This window comes from Gorilla gorilla, chromosome Y (genome assembly GCF_029281585.2).
Source record: "Gorilla gorilla gorilla isolate KB3781 chromosome Y, NHGRI_mGorGor1-v2.1_pri, whole genome shotgun sequence".
In the NCBI taxonomy this organism is placed as follows: Eukaryota; Metazoa; Chordata; class Mammalia; order Primates; family Hominidae; genus Gorilla; species Gorilla gorilla.
The window spans coordinates 62147069-62166798 of NC_073248.2; positions in this window are offsets into that span (position 1 = coordinate 62147069).

Here is a 19730-nt window from a genome sequence, read left to right on the forward strand (position 1 = left end):
ATGTATTACATACCGTATGTAAAATATCAAATTTCACCAAATATATATTATATACTGTTCATAAAATATCAAATTTCACCTAATATGTATTATATACTATACATAAAATATGAAAGTACACTACATATATATTATATACTGTACATAAAATATCAAATTTCACCATATATATTATATAACATGCATAAAATATCAAATTTCACAAACTATGTATTATATACTGTACATAAAGTATGAAAGAACACTAAATATATATTATATACTGTACATAAAATATAAATTTCAACAAATATATATTACATACTGCACGTTAAATATCAAATTTCACCAAATACATATTATATACTGTACATAAAATATCATTTTTCACCAAATATGTATTATATACTATACATAAAATATGGAAGTACACTACATATATATTACATACTGTACACGAAATATCACATTTCACCAAATATATAGTTTATACTGTACATAAAATAACAAACTTCAAAATATATACAATATACTGTACATAAAATATCAAATTACACAAAATATGTATTATATACTGTACATAAAGTACGAAAGAACACTAAATATATATTATATACTGTACATAAAATATCAAATTTCACTAAATATGTATTACATACTTTATGTAAAATATCAAATTTCACCAAATATATATTATATACTGTACATAAAATATCAAATATCTCCAAATAAGTATTATGTACTATACATAAAATATGAAAGTACACTACATATATATTACATACTGTAAATAAAATATCAAATTTCACCATACATATTATATAACGTATATAAAATATCAAATTTCACAAAATAGGTATTATATACTGTACATAAAGTATGAAAGAACACTAAATATATATTATATACTGTACATAAAATATCAAATTTCAACAAATATGTATTACATACTGTATGTGAAATATCAAATTTCACCAAATATATATTATATACTGTACATAAATTATTAAATTTCACCATATATATTATATAACATGCATAAAATATCACATTTCACAAACTATGTATTATATACTGCACATAAATTATGAAAGAACACTAAATATATATTATATACTGTACATAAAATATAAATTTCAACAAATATATATTACATACTGCACATAAAATATCAAATTTCACCAAATATATATTCTATACTGTACATAAAATATCAAATTTCACCAAATATGTATTATATACTATACATAAAATATGACAGTACAGTACATATATATTATATACTGTACATGAAATATCACATTTCAACAAATATATATTACATTCGGTATGTAAAATATCAAATTTGACCGAATATATATTATATACTGTACATAAAATATAAAATTTCACCAAATATGTATTATATACTATACATAAAATATGAAAGTACACTACATATATATTTTATACGGTACATGAAATATCACATTTCACCAAATATATAGTTTATACTGTACATAAAATAAGAAACTTAAAAAACATATAATATACTGTTCATAAAATATCAAATTACACAAAATATGTATTATATACTGTACATAAACTATGAAAGAACAGTAAATATATATTATATACTGTACATAAAATATCATATTTCAACAAATATATATTACATACTGTACATAAAATATCAAAGTTCACCAAATATATATTATGTACTGTACATAAAATATCAAATTTCACCAAATATGTATTATATACTATACATAAAATATGAAAGTACACTGCATATATATTATATACTGTACACAAAATATCACATTTCACCAAATATATAGTTTATACTGTACATAAAATAACAAACTTCGAAATATATTTAATATACTGTACATAAAATATCAAATTACACAAAATATGTATTATATACTGTACATAAACTATGAAAGAACACTAAATATATATTATATACTGTACATAAAATATCCAATTTCACCAAATATGTATTACATACTTTATGTGAAATATCAAATTTCACCAAATATATATTATATACTGTACATAAAATATCAAATATCACCAAATATGTGTTATATACTATACATAAAATATAAAAGTACACTACATATATATTATATACTGTACATAAAATATCAAATTTCACCATATATTATATAACATACATAAAATATCAAATTTCACAAACTATATATTATATACTGTAGATAAAGTATGAAAGAACACTAAATATATATTATATACTGTACATAAAATATCAAATTTCACCAAATATGCATTAGATACTGTACATAAAATATCAAAGTTCACCCAATATATATTATATACTGTACATAAAATATCAAATTTCACCAAATATGTATTATATACTATACATAAAATATGAAAGTACACTACATATATATTATATACTGTACATGAAATATCACATTTCTCCAAATATATTGTTTATTCTGTACATAATATATCAAACTTAAAAATATATATAATATACTGTACATAAAATATCAAATTACACAAAATATGTATTATATACTGTACATAAAGTATGAGAGAACACTAAATATATATTATATACTGTACATAAAATATCAAATTTCACAAAATATGTATTATATACTGTACAAAATGTATGAAAGAACACTAAATATATATTAAATACTGTACATAAAATATCAAATTTCACCAAATATATATTATGTACTGTACATAAAATATCAAATTTCACCAAATATGTATTATATACTATACATAAAATATGACAATACACTACATATATATTATACACTGTACAGGAAATATCACAGTTCACCAAATTCATAGTTTATACTGTACATAAAATATCAAACTTCAAAAAATATATAATAAACTGTACATAAAATATCAAATTACACAAAATATGTATTATATACTGTACATAAAGTATGAAAGAACACTAAATATGTATTATATACTGTACATAACATAGCAAATATCACCAAATATATAATACATTCGGTATGTAAAATATCAAATTTCACCAAATATATATTACATACTGTACATAAAATACCAAATTTCACCAAATATGTATTATATACTATACATAAAATATGAAAGTACACTACATATATATTATATACAGTACATAAAATATCAAATTTCACCATATATTTTATATAAGGTACATAAAATATCAAATTACACAAAATATGTATTATATACTGTACATAAGGTATGAAAGAACATTAAATATATATTATTTACTGTACATAATATATCAAATTTCACCAAATATATATTACATACTGTCTGTAAAATATCAAATTTCACCAAATATATACTATATACTGTACATAAAATATCATATTTCACCTAATATGTATTATATACTATACATAAAATATGAAAGAACACTACATATATATTATATACCGTATATAAAATATCAAATTTCACCATATATGTTATATAACGTATATAAAATATCAAATTTCAAAAAATATGTATTATATACTGTACAAAAAGTATGAAAGAACACTAAATATATATTACATACTGTACATAAAATATCAAATTTCACCAAATATATATTATATACTGTACATAAAATATCAAATTTCACCAAATATGTATTATATACTATACATAAAATATGACAATACACTACATATATATTATACACTGTAAAGTAAATATCACAGTTCACCAAATTCATAGTTTATACTGTACATAAAATATCAAACTTCAAAAAATATATAATACACTGTACATAAAATATCAAATTACACAAAATATGTATTATATACTGTACATAAAGTATGAAAGAACACTAAATATGTATTATATACTGTACATAACATAGCAAATATCACCAAATATATAATACATTCGGTATGTAAAATATCAAATTTCACCAAATATATATTACATACTGTACATAAAATACCAAATTTCACCAAATATGTATTATATAGTATACATAAAATATGAAAGTACACTACATATATATTATGTACTGTACATAAAATATCAAATTTCACCATATATGTTATATAAGGTACATAAAATATCAAATTACACAAAATATGTATTATATACTGTACATAAAGTATGAAAGAACACTAAATATATATTATATACTGTACATAATATATCAAATTTCACCAAATATATATTACATACTGTCTGTAAAATATCAAATTTTACCAAATATATATTATATACTGTACATAAAATATCATATTTCACCTAATATGTATTATATACTGTACATAAAATATGAAAGAACACTACATATATATTATATACTGTATATAAATATCAAATTTCACCATATATGTTATATAACGTATATAAAATATCAAATTTCACAAAATATGTATTATATACTGTACAAAAAGTATGAAAGAACACTAAATATATATTACATACTGTACATAAAATATCAAATTTCACCAAGTATATATTATATACTGTACATAAAATATCAAATTTCACCAAATATGTATTATATACTATACATAAAATATGACAATACACTACATATATATTATACACTGTAAAGGAAATATCACAGTTCACCAAATATATAGTTGATACTGTATATAAAATATCAAACTTCAAAAAATATATAATACACTGTACATAAAATATCAAATTACACAAAATATGTATTATATACTGTACATAAAGAATGAAAGAACACTAAATATGTATTATATACTGTACATAACATAGCAAATATCACCAAATATATAATACATTCGGTATGTAAAATATCAAATTTCACCAAATATATATTACATACTGTACATAAAATACCAAATTTCACCAAATATGTATTATATACTATACATAAAATATGAAAGTACACTACATATATATTATATACTGTACATAAAATATCAAATTTCACCATATATGTTATATAAGGTACATAAAATATCAAATTACACAAAATATGTATTATATACTGTACATAAAGTATGAAAGAACACTAAATATATATTATATACTGTACATAAAATATCAAATTTCAACAAATATATATTACATACTGTACATAAAATATGAAATTTCTCCAAATATATATTTCATACTGTACATAAAATATCAAATTTCACCGAATATGTATTATATACTATACATAAAATATGAAAGTACACTACATATATATTATATACTGTACATGAAATATCACATTTCACCAAATATATAGTTTATACTGTACATAAAATATCAAACTTCAAAAAATATATAATATACTGTACATAAAATATCAAATTACACTAAATATGTATTATATACTGTACATAAAGTATGAAAGAACACTAAATATATATTATATACTGTACATAAAATATCAAATTTCACCAAATATGTATTACATTCTTTATGTAAAATATCAAATTTCACCAAGTATGTATTATATACTGTACATAAAATATCAAATATCACCAAATATGTATCATATACTATTCATAAAATATGAAAGTACACTACATATATATTATATACTGTAAATAAAATATCAAATTTCACCATATATATTATATGACGTATATAAAATATCAAATTTCACAAAATAGGTGTTATATACTGTACATAAAGTATGAAAGAACACTAAATATATATTATATACTGTACATAAAATATCAAATTTCACCAAATATGTATTACATACTGTATGTAAAATATCAAATTTCACCAAATATATATTATATACTGTACATAAAATATCAAATTTCACCTAATATGTATTATATACTATACATAAAATATGAAAGTACACTACATATATATTATATACTGTACATAAAATATCAAATTTCACCATATATATTATATAACATGCATAAAATATCAAATTTCACAAACTATGTATTATGTACTGTACGTAAAGTATCAAAGAACACTAAATATATATTATATACTGTACATAAAATATAAATTTCAACAAATATATATTACATACTGCACATAAAACATCAAATTTCACAAAATATATATTATATACTGTACATAAAATATCAAATTTCACCAAATATGTATTATATACTATACCTAAAATATGACAGTACACTACATATATATTGTATACTGTACAGGAAATATCACATTTCAACAAATATATATTACATTCGGTATGTAAAATATCAAATTTCACCAAATATATATTATATACTGTACATAAAATATAAAATTTCACCAAATATGTATTATATACTATACATAAAATATGAAAGTGTACTACTTATATATTATATACTGTACACGAAATATCACATTTCACCAAATATATAGTTTATACTGTACATAAAATATCAAACTTCAAAAAATATATAATACACTGTACATAAAATATCAAATTACACAAAATATGTATTATATACTGTACAGAAAGTATGAAAGAACACTAAATATATATTATATACTGCACATAAAATATCAAATTTCACCAAATATATATTACGTACAATATGTAAAATATCAAATTTCACCAAATATATATTATATACTGTACATAAAATATCAAATTTCACCAAATATGTATTATATACTATACATAAAATATGAAAGTACACTACATATATATTACATACTGTACATAAGATATCAAATTTCACCGTATATGTTATATAAGGTACATAAAATATCAAATTACACAAAATATGTATTATATGCTGTACATAAAGTATGAAAGAACACTAAATATATATTATATACTGTACATAAAATATCAAATTTCACCAAATATATATTACATACTGTATGAAATATATCAAATTTCACCAAATACATATTATATACTGTACATAAAATATCAAATTTCACCAAATATGTATTATATACTATACATAAAATATGAAAGAACACTACATATATATTATATACTGTACATAAAATATCAAATTTCACCATATATATTATATAACGTACATAAAATATCAAATTACACAAAATATGTATTATATACTGTACATAAACTATGAAAGAACACTAAATATGCATTATATACTGTACATTAAATATCTAATTTAACCAAATATGTATTATATACTATACATAAAATATGAAAGTACACTAAATATATATTTTATACTGTACACGAAATATCACATTTCACAAAATATATAGTTTATACTGTACATAAAATATCAAACTTCAAAAAATATATAATATACTGTACATAAAATATCAAATTACACAAAATATGTATTATATACTGTACAGAAAGTATGAAAGAACACTAAATATATATTATATACTGTACATAAAATATCAAATTTCACAAACTATGTATTATATACTGTATATAAAGTATGAAAGAACACTAAATATGCATTATATACTGTACATAAAATATAAATTTCAACAAATATATATTACATACTGTACATAAAATATCAAATTTCACCAGATATATATTATATACTGTACATAAAATATCAAATTTCACCAAATATGTATTATATACTATACATAAAATATGACAGTACACTACATATATATTATATACTGTACACGAAATATCACATTTCAACAAATATATATTACATTCGGTATGTAAAATATCAAATTTCACCAAATATATATTATATACTGTACATAAAATATCAAATTTCACCAAATATGTATTATATACTATACATAAAATATGAAAGTACACCACATATATATTATATACTGTACATAAGATATCAAATTTCACCATAGATATTATATAACATACATAAAATATCAAATTTCACAAACTATGTATTATATACTGTACATAAAGTATGAAAGAACACTAAATATATATTATATACTGTACATAAAATATAAATTTCAACAAATATATATTACATACTGTACATAAAATATCAAATTTCACCAAATATATATTATATACTGTACATAAAATATCAAATTTCACCAAATATGTATTATATACTATACATAAAATATGACAGTACACTACATATATATTATATACTGTACACGAAATATCACATTTCACCAAATATATAGTATGTACTGTACATAAAATATCAAACTTCAAGAAATATATAATACACTGTACATAAAATATAAAATTACACAACATATGTATTATATACTGTACATAAAGTATGAAAGAACACTAAATATATATTATATACTGTAAATAAAATATCAAATTTCAACAAATATATATTACATTCTGTATGTTTAATATCAAATTTCACCAAATATACATTATATACTGTACATAAAATATCAAATTTCACAAACTATGTATTATGTACTGTACATAAAGTATGAAAGAACACTAAATATATATTATATACTGTACATAAAATATCAAATTTCACCAAATATGTATTAAATACTGTACATAAAATATCAAATTTCACCAAATATATATTATATACTGTACATAAAATATAAAATTTAACCAAATATGTATTATATACTATACATAAAACATGAAAGTACACTACATATATATTATACACTGTACATGAAATATCACATTTCACCAAATATATAGTTTATACTGTACATAAAATATCAAAATTCAAAAAATATATAATATACTGTACATAAAATATCAAATTACACAAAATATGTATTATATACTATACAGAAAGTATGAAAGAACACTAAATATGTATTATATACTGTACAAAAAATATCAAATTTCACCAAATATATATTACATACTGTCTGTAAAATATCAAATTTCACCAAATATATATTATATACTGTACATAAAATATCAAATTTCACCTAATATGTATTAAATACTATACATGAAATATGAAAGTACACTACATGTATATTATATACTGTATAAAAAATATCAAATTTCTCCATATATGTTATATGACATATATAAAATATGAAATTTCACAAAATATGTATTATACTCTGTACAAAAAGTATGAAAGAACACTATATATATATTATATACTGTACATAAAATATCAAATTTCACCAAATATATATTACATACTGTACATAAAATATCAAATTTCACCAAATATATATTATATACTGTACACAAAATATCAAACTTCACCAAATATGTATTATATAGTATACATAAAATATGACAGTACACTACATATATATTATATACTGTACACGAAATATCACAGTTCACCAAATACATAGTTTTTACTGTACATAAAATATCAAACTTCAAAAAATATAAAATATACTGTACATAAAATATCAAATTACACAAAATATGTATTATATACTGTACATAAAGTATGAAAGAACACTAAATATGTATTATATACTGTACATTAAATATCTAATTTAACCAAATATGTATTATATACTATACATAAAATATGAAAGTACACTACATATATATTACATACTGTACATAAGATATCAAATTTCACCATATATGTTATATAAGGTACATAAAATATCAAATTACACAAAATATGTATTATATGCTGTACATAAAGTATGAAAGAACACTAAATATATATTATATACTGTACATAAAATATCAAATTTCACCAAATATGTATTACATACTGCATGTAAAATATCAAATTTCACCAAATATATATTATATACTGTACATAAAATATCAAATTTCACCTAATATGTATTATATACTATACATAAAATATGAAAGTACACTACATATATATTATATACTGTACATAAAATATCAAATTTCACCATATATATTATATAACATGCATAAAATATCAAATTTCACAAACTATGTATTATGTACTGTACGTAAAGTATCAAAGAACACTAAATATATATTATATACTGTACATAAAATATAAATTTCAACAAATATATATTACATACTGCACATAAAATATCAAATTTCACAAAATATATATTATATACTGTACATAAAATATCAAATTTCACCAAATATGTATTATATACTATACCTAAAATATGACAGTACACTACATATATATTGTATACTGTACAGGAAATATCACATTTCAACAAATATATATTACATTCGGTATGTAAAATATCAAATTTCACCAAATATATATTATATACTGTACATAAAATATAAAATTTCACCAAATATGTATTATATACTATACATAAAATATGAAAGTGTACTACTTATATATTATATACTGTACACGAAATATCACATTTCACCAAATATATAGTTTATACTGTACATAAAATATCAAACTTCAAAAAATATATAATACACTGTACATAAAATATCAAATTACACAAAATATGTATTATATACTATACAGAAAGTATGAAAGAACACTAAATATATATTATATACTGCACATAAAATATCAAATTTCACCAAATATATATTACGTACAATATGTAAAATATCAAATTTCACCAAATATATATTATATACTGTACATAAAATATCAAATTTCACCAAATATGTATTATATACTATACATAAAATATGAAAGTACACTACATATATATTACATACTGTACATAAGATATCAAATTTCACCGTATATGTTATATAAGGTACATAAAATATCAAATTACACAAAATATGTATTATATGCTGTACATAAAGTATGAAAGAACACTAAATATATATTATATACTGTACATAAAATATCAAATTTCACCAAATATATATTACATACTGTATGAAATATATCAAATTTCACCAAATACATATTATATACTGTACATAAAATATCAAATTTCACCAAATATGCATTATATACTATACATAAAATATGAAAGAACACTACATATATATTATATACTGTACATAAAATATCAAATTTCACCATATATATTATATAACGTACATAAAATATCAAATTACACAAAATATGTATTATATACTGTACATAAAGTATGAAAGAACACTAAATATGCATTATATACTGTACATTAAATATCTAATTTAACCAAATATGTATTATATACTATACATAAAATATGAAAGTACACTAAATATATATTATATACTGTACACGAAATATCACATTTCACAAAATATATAGTTTATACTGTACATAAAATATCAAACTTCAAAAAATATATAATATACTGTACATAAAATATCAAATTACACAAAATATGTATTATATACTGTACAGAAAGTATGAAAGAACACTAAATATATATTATATACTGTACATAAAATATCAAATTTCACAAACTATGTATTATATACTGTACATAAAGTATGAAAGAACACTAAATATGCATTATATACTGTACATAAAATATAAATTTCAACAAATATATATTACATACTGTACATAAAATATCAAATTTCACCAGATATATATTATATACTGTACATAAAATATCAAATTTCACCAAATATGTATTATATACTATACATAAAATATGACAGTACACTACATATATATTATATACTGTACACGAAATATCACATTTCAACAAATATATATTACATTCGGTATGTAAAATATCAAATTTCACCAAATATATATTATATACTGTACATAAAATATCAAATTTCACCAAATATGTATTATATACTATACATAAAATATGAAAGTACACTACATATATATTATATACTGTACATAAGATATCAAATTTCACCATAGATATTATATAACATACATAAAATATCAAATTTCACAAACTATGTATTATATACTGTACATAAAGTATGAAAGAACACTAAATATATATTATATACTGTACATAAAATATAAATTTCAACAAATATATATTACATACTGTACATAAAATATCAAATTTCACCAAATATATATTATATACTGTACATAAAATATCAAATTTCACCAAATATGTATTATATACTATACATAAAATATGACAGTACACTACATATATATTATATACTGTACACGAAATATCACATTTCACCAAATATATAGTATGTACTGTACATAAAATATCAAACTTCAAGAAATATATAATACACTGTACATAAAATATAAAATTACACAACATATGTATTATATACTGTACATAAAGTATGAAAGAACACTAAATATATATTATATACTGTAAATAAAATATCAAATTTCAACAAATATATATTACATTCTGTATGTTTAATATCAAATTTCACCAAATATACATTATATACTGTACATAAAATATCAAATTTCACAAACTATGTATTATGTACTGTACATAAAGTATGAAAGAACACTAAATATATATTATATACTGTACATAAAATATCAAATTTCACCAAATATGTATTAAATACTGTACATAAAATATCAAATTTCACCAAATATATATTATATACTGTACATAAAATATAAAATTTAACCAAATATGTATTATATACTATACATAAAACATGAAAGTACACTACATATATATTATACACTGTACATGAAATATCACATTTCACCAAATATATAGTTTATACTGTACATAAAATATCAAACTTCAAAAAATATATAATATACTGTACATAAAATATCAAATTACACAAAATATGTATTATATACTATACAGAAAGTATGAAAGAACACTAAATATGTATTATATACTGTACAAAAAATATCAAATTTCACCAAATATATATTACATACTGTCTGTAAAATATCAAATTTCACAAAATACATATTATATACTGTACATAAAATATCAAATTTCACCTAATATGTATTAAATACTATACATGAAATATGAAAGTACACTACATGTATATTATATACTGTATAAAAAATATCAAATTTCTCCATATATGTTATATGACATATATAAAATATGAAATTTCACAAAATATGTATTATACTCTGTACAAAAAGTATGAAAGAACACTATATATATATTATATACTGTACATAAAATATCAAATTTCACCAAATATATATTACATACTGTACATAAAATATCAAATTTCACCAAATATATATTATATACTGTACACAAAATATCAAACTTCACCAAATATGTATTATATACTATACATAAAATATGACAGTACACTACATATATATTATATACTGTACACGAAATATCACAGTTCACCAAATACATAGTTTTTACTGTACATAAAATATCAAACTTCAAAAAATATAAAATATACTGTACATAAAATATCAAATTACACAAAATATGTATTATATACTGTACATAAAGTATTAAAGAACACTAAATATGTATTATATACTGTACATTAAATATCTAATTTAACCAAATATGTATTATATACTATACATAAAATATGAAAGTACACTACATATATATTACATACTGTACATAAGATATCAAATTTCACCATATATGTTATATAAGGTACATAAAATATCAAATTACACAAAATATGTATTATATGCTGTACATAAAGTATGAAAGAACACTAAATATATATTATATACTGTACATAAAATATCAAATTTCACCAAATATGTATTACATACTGTATGTAAAATATCAAATTTCACCAAATATATATTATATACTGTACATAAAATATCAAATTTCACCTAATATGTATTATATACTATACATAAAATATGAAAGTACACTACATATATATTATATACTGTACATAAAATATCAAATTTCACCATATATATTATGTAACATGCATAAAATATCAAATTTCACAAACTATGTATTATGTACTGTACGTAAAGTATCAAAGAACACTAAATATATATTATATACTGTACATAAAATATAAATTTCAACAAATATATATTACATACTGCACATAAAACATCAAATTTCACAAAATATATATTATATACTGTACATAAAATATCAAATTTCACCAAATATGTATTATATACTATACCTAAAATATGACAGTACACTACATATATATTGTATACTGTACAGGAAATATCACATTTCAACAAATATATATTACATTCGGTATGTAAAATATCAAATTTCACCAAATATATATTATATACTGTACATAAAATATAAAATTTCACCAAATATGTATTATATACTATACATAAAATATGAAAGTGTACTACTTATATATTATATACTGTACTCGAAATATCACATTTCACCAAATATATAGTTTATACTGTACATAAAATATCAAACTTCAAAAAATATATAATACACTGTACATAAAATATCAAATTACACAAAATATGTATTATATACTGTACAGAAAGTATGAAAGAACACTAAATATATATTATATACTGCACATAAAATATCAAATTTCACCAAATATATATTACGTACAATATGTAAAATATCAAATTTCACCAAATATATATTATATACTGTACATAAAATATCAAATTTCACCAAATATGTATTATATACTATACATAAAATATGAAAGTACACTACATATATATTACATACTGTACATAAGATATCAAATTTCACCGTATATGTTATATAAGGTACATAAAATATCAAATTACACAAAATATGTATTATATGCTGTACATAAAGTATGAAAGAACGCTAAATATATATTATATACTGTACATAAAATATCAAATTTCACCAAATATATATTACATACTGTATGAAATATATCAAATTTCACCAAATACATATTATATACTGTACATAAAATATCAAATTTCACCAAATATGTATTATATACTATACATAAAATATGAAAGAACACTACATATATATTATATACTGTACATAAAATATCAAATTTCACCATATATATTATATAACGTACATAAAATATCAAATTACACAAAATATGTATTATATACTGTACATAAAGTATGAAAGAACACTAAATATGCATTATATACTGTACATTAAATATCTAATTTAACCAAATATGTATTATATACTATACATAAAATATGAAAGTACACTAAATATATATTATATACTGTACACGAAATATCACATTTCACAAAATATATAGTTTATACTGTACATAAAATATCAAACTTCAAAAAATATATAATATACTGAACATAAAATATCAAATTACACAAAATATGTATTATATACTGTACAGAAAGTATGAAAGAACACTAAATATATATTATATACTGTACATAAAATATCAAATTTCACAAACTATGTATTATATACTGTACATAAAGTATGAAAGAACACTAAATATGCATTATATACTGTACATAAAATATAAATTTCAACAAATATATATTACATACTGTACATAAAATATCAAATTTCACCAGATATATATTATATACTGTACATAAAATATCAAATTTCACCAAATATGTATTATATACTATACATAAAATATGACAGTACACTACATATATATTATATACTGTACACGAAATATCACATTTCAACAAATATATATTACATTCGGTATGTAAAATATCAAATTTCACCAAATATATATTATATACTGTACATAAAATATCAAATTTCACCAAATATGTATTATATACTATACATAAAATATGAAAGTACACTACATATATATTATATACTGTACATAAGATATCAAATTTCACCATAGATATTATATAACATACATAAAATATCAAATTTCACAAACTATGTATTATATACTGTACATAAAGTATGGAAGAACACTAAATATATATTATATACTGTACATAAAATATAAATTTCAACTAATATATATTACATACTGTACATAAAATATCAAATTTCACCAAATATATATTATATACTGTACATAAAATATCAAATTTCACCAAATATGTATTATATACTATACATAAAATATGACAGTACACTACATATATATTATATACTGTACACGAAATATCACATTTCACCAAATATATAGTATATACTGTACATAAAATATCAAAATTCAAGAAATATATAATACACTGTACATAAAATATAAAATTACACAACATATGTATTATATACTGTACATAAAGTATGAAAGAACACTAAATATATATTATATACTGTAAATAAAATATCAAATTTCAACAAATATATATTACATTCTGCATGTTTAATATCAAATTTCACCAAATATACATTATATACTGTACATAAAATATCAAATTTCACAAACTATGTATTATGTACTGTACATAAAGTATGAAAGAACACTAAATATATATTATATACTGTACATAAAATATCAAATTTCACCAAATATGTATTAAATACTGTACATAAAATATCAAATTTCACCAAATATATATTATATACTGTACATAAAATATAAAATTTAACCAAATATGTATTATATACTATACATAAAACATGAAAGTACACTACATATATATTATACACTGTACATGAAATATCACATTTCACCAAATATATAGTTTATAATGTACATAAAATATCAAACTTCAAAAAATATATAATATACTGTACATAAAATATCAAATTACACAAAATATGTATTATATACTGTACAGAAAGTATGAAAGAACACTAAATATATATTATATACTGTACAAAAAATATCAAATTTCACCAAATATATATTACATACTGTCTGTAAAATATCAAATTTCACCAAATATATATTATATACTGTACATAAAATATCAAATTTCACCTAATATGTATTAAATACTATACATGAAATATGAAAGTACACTACATGTATATTATATACTGTATAAAAAATTTCAAATTTCTCCATATATGTTATATGACATACATAAAATATGAAATTTCACAAAATATGTATTATACTCTGTACAAAAAGTATGAAAGAACACTATATATATATTATATACTGTACATAAAATATCAAATTTCACCAAATATATATTACATACTGTACATAAAATATCAAATTTCACCAAATATATACTATATACTGTACACAAAATATCAAACTTCACCAAATATGTATTATATACTATACATGAAATATGACAGTACACTACATATATATTATATACTGTACACGAAATATCACAGTTCACCAAATACATAGTTTTTACTGTACATAAAATATCAAACTTCAAAAAATATAAAATATACTGTACATAAAATATCAAATTACACAAAATATGTATTATATACTGTACATAAAGTATTAAAGAACACTAAATATGTATTATATACTGTACATTAAATATCTAATTTAACCAAATATGTATTATATACTATACATAAAATATGAAAGTACACTACATATATATTACATACTGTACATAAGATATCAAATTTCACCATATATATTATATAACATGCATAAAATATCAAATTTCACCTAATATGTATTATATACTATACATAAAATATGAAAGTACACTACATATATATTATATACTGTATATAAAATATCAAATTTCACCATATATATTATATAACATGCATAAAATATCAAATTTCACAAACTATGTATTATGTACTGTACGTAAAGTATCAAAGAACACTAAATATATATTATATACTGTACATAAAATATAAATTTCAACAAATATATATTACATACTGCACATAAAACATCAAATTTCACAAAATATATATTATATACTGTACATAAAATATCAAATTTCACCAAATATGTATTATATACTATACCTAAAATATGACAGTACACTACATATATATTGTATACTGTACAGGAAATATCACATTTCAACAAATATATATTACATTCGGTATGTAAAATATCAAATTTCACCAAATATATATTATATACTGTACATAAAATATAAAATTTCACCAAATATGTATTATATACTATACATAAAATATGAAAGTGTACTACTTATATATTATATACTGTACACGAAATATCACATTTCACCAAATATATAGTTTATACTGTACATAAAATATCAAACTTCAAAAAATATATAATACACTGTACATAAAATATCAAATTACACAAAATATGTATTATATACTGTACAGAAAGTATGAAAGAACACTAAATATATATTATATACTGCACATAAAATATCAAATTTCACCAAATATATATTACGTACAATATGTAAAATATCAAATGTCACCAAATATATATTATATACTGTACATAAAATATCAAATTTCACCAAATATGTATTATATACTATACATAAAATATGAAAGTACACTACATATATATTACATACTGTACATAAGATATCAAATTTCACCGTATATGTTATATAAGGTACATAAAATATCAAATTACACAAAATATGTATTATATGCTGTACATAAAGTATGAAAGAACACTAAATATATATTATATACTGTACATAAAATATCAAATTTCACCAAATATATATTACATACTGTATGAAATATATCAAATTTCACCAAATACATATTATATACTGTACATAAAATATCAAATTTCACCAAATATGTATTATATACTATACATAAAATATGAAAGAACACTACATATATATTATATACTGTACATAAAATATCAAATTTCACCGTATATATTATATAACGTACATAAAATATCAAATTACACAAAATATGTATTATATACTGTACATAAAGTATGAAAGAACACTAAATATGCATTATATACTGTACATTAAATATCTAATTTAACCAAATATGTATTATATACTATACATAAAATATGAAAGTACACTAAATATATATTATATACTGTACACGAAATATCACATTTCACAAAATATATAGTTTATACTGTACATAAAATATCAAACTTCAAAAAATATATAATATACTGTACATAAAATATCAAATTACACAAAATATGTATTATATACTGTACAGAAAGTATGAAAGAACACTAAATATATATTATATACTGTACATAAAATATCAAATTTCACAAACTATGTATTATATACTGTACATAAAGTATGAAAGAACACTAAATATGCATTATATACTGTACATAAAATATAAATTTCAACAAATATATATTACATACTGTACATAAAATATCAAATTTCACCAGATATATATTATATACTGTACATAAAATATCAAATTTCACCAAATATGTATTATATACTATACATAAAATATGACAGTACACTACATATATATTATATACTGTACACGAAATATCACATTTCAACAAATATATATTACATTCGGTATGTAAAATATCAAATTTCACCAAATATATATTATATACTGTACATAAAATATCAAATTTCACCAAATATGTATTATATACTATACATAAAATATGAAAGTACACTACATATATATTATATACTGTACATAAGATATCAAATTTCACCATAGATATTATATAACATACATAAAATATCAAATTTCACAAACTATGTATTATATACTGTACATAAAGTATGAAAGAACACTAAATATATATTATATACTGTACATAAAATATAAATTTCAACAAATATATATTACATACTGTACATAAAATATCAAATTTCACCAAATATATATTATATACTGTACATAAAATATCAAATTTCACCAAATATGTATTATATACTATACATAAAATATGACAGTACACTACATATATATTATATACTGTACACGAAATATCACATTTCACCAAATATATAGTATATACTGTACATAAAATATCAAACTTCAAGAAATATATAATACACTGTACATAAAATATAAAATTACACAACATATGTATTATATACTGTACATAAAGTATGAAAGAACACTAAATATATATTATATACTGTAAATAAAATATCAAATTTCAACAAATATATATTACATTCTGCATGTTTAATATCAAATTTCACCAAATATACATTATATACTGTACATAAAATATCAAATTTCACAAACTATGTATTATGTACTGTACATAAAGTATGAAAGAACACTAAATATATATTATATACTGTACATAAAATATCAAATTTCACCAAATATGTATTAAATACTGTACATAAAATATCAAATTTCACCAAATATATATTATATACTGTACATAAAATATAAAATTTAACCAA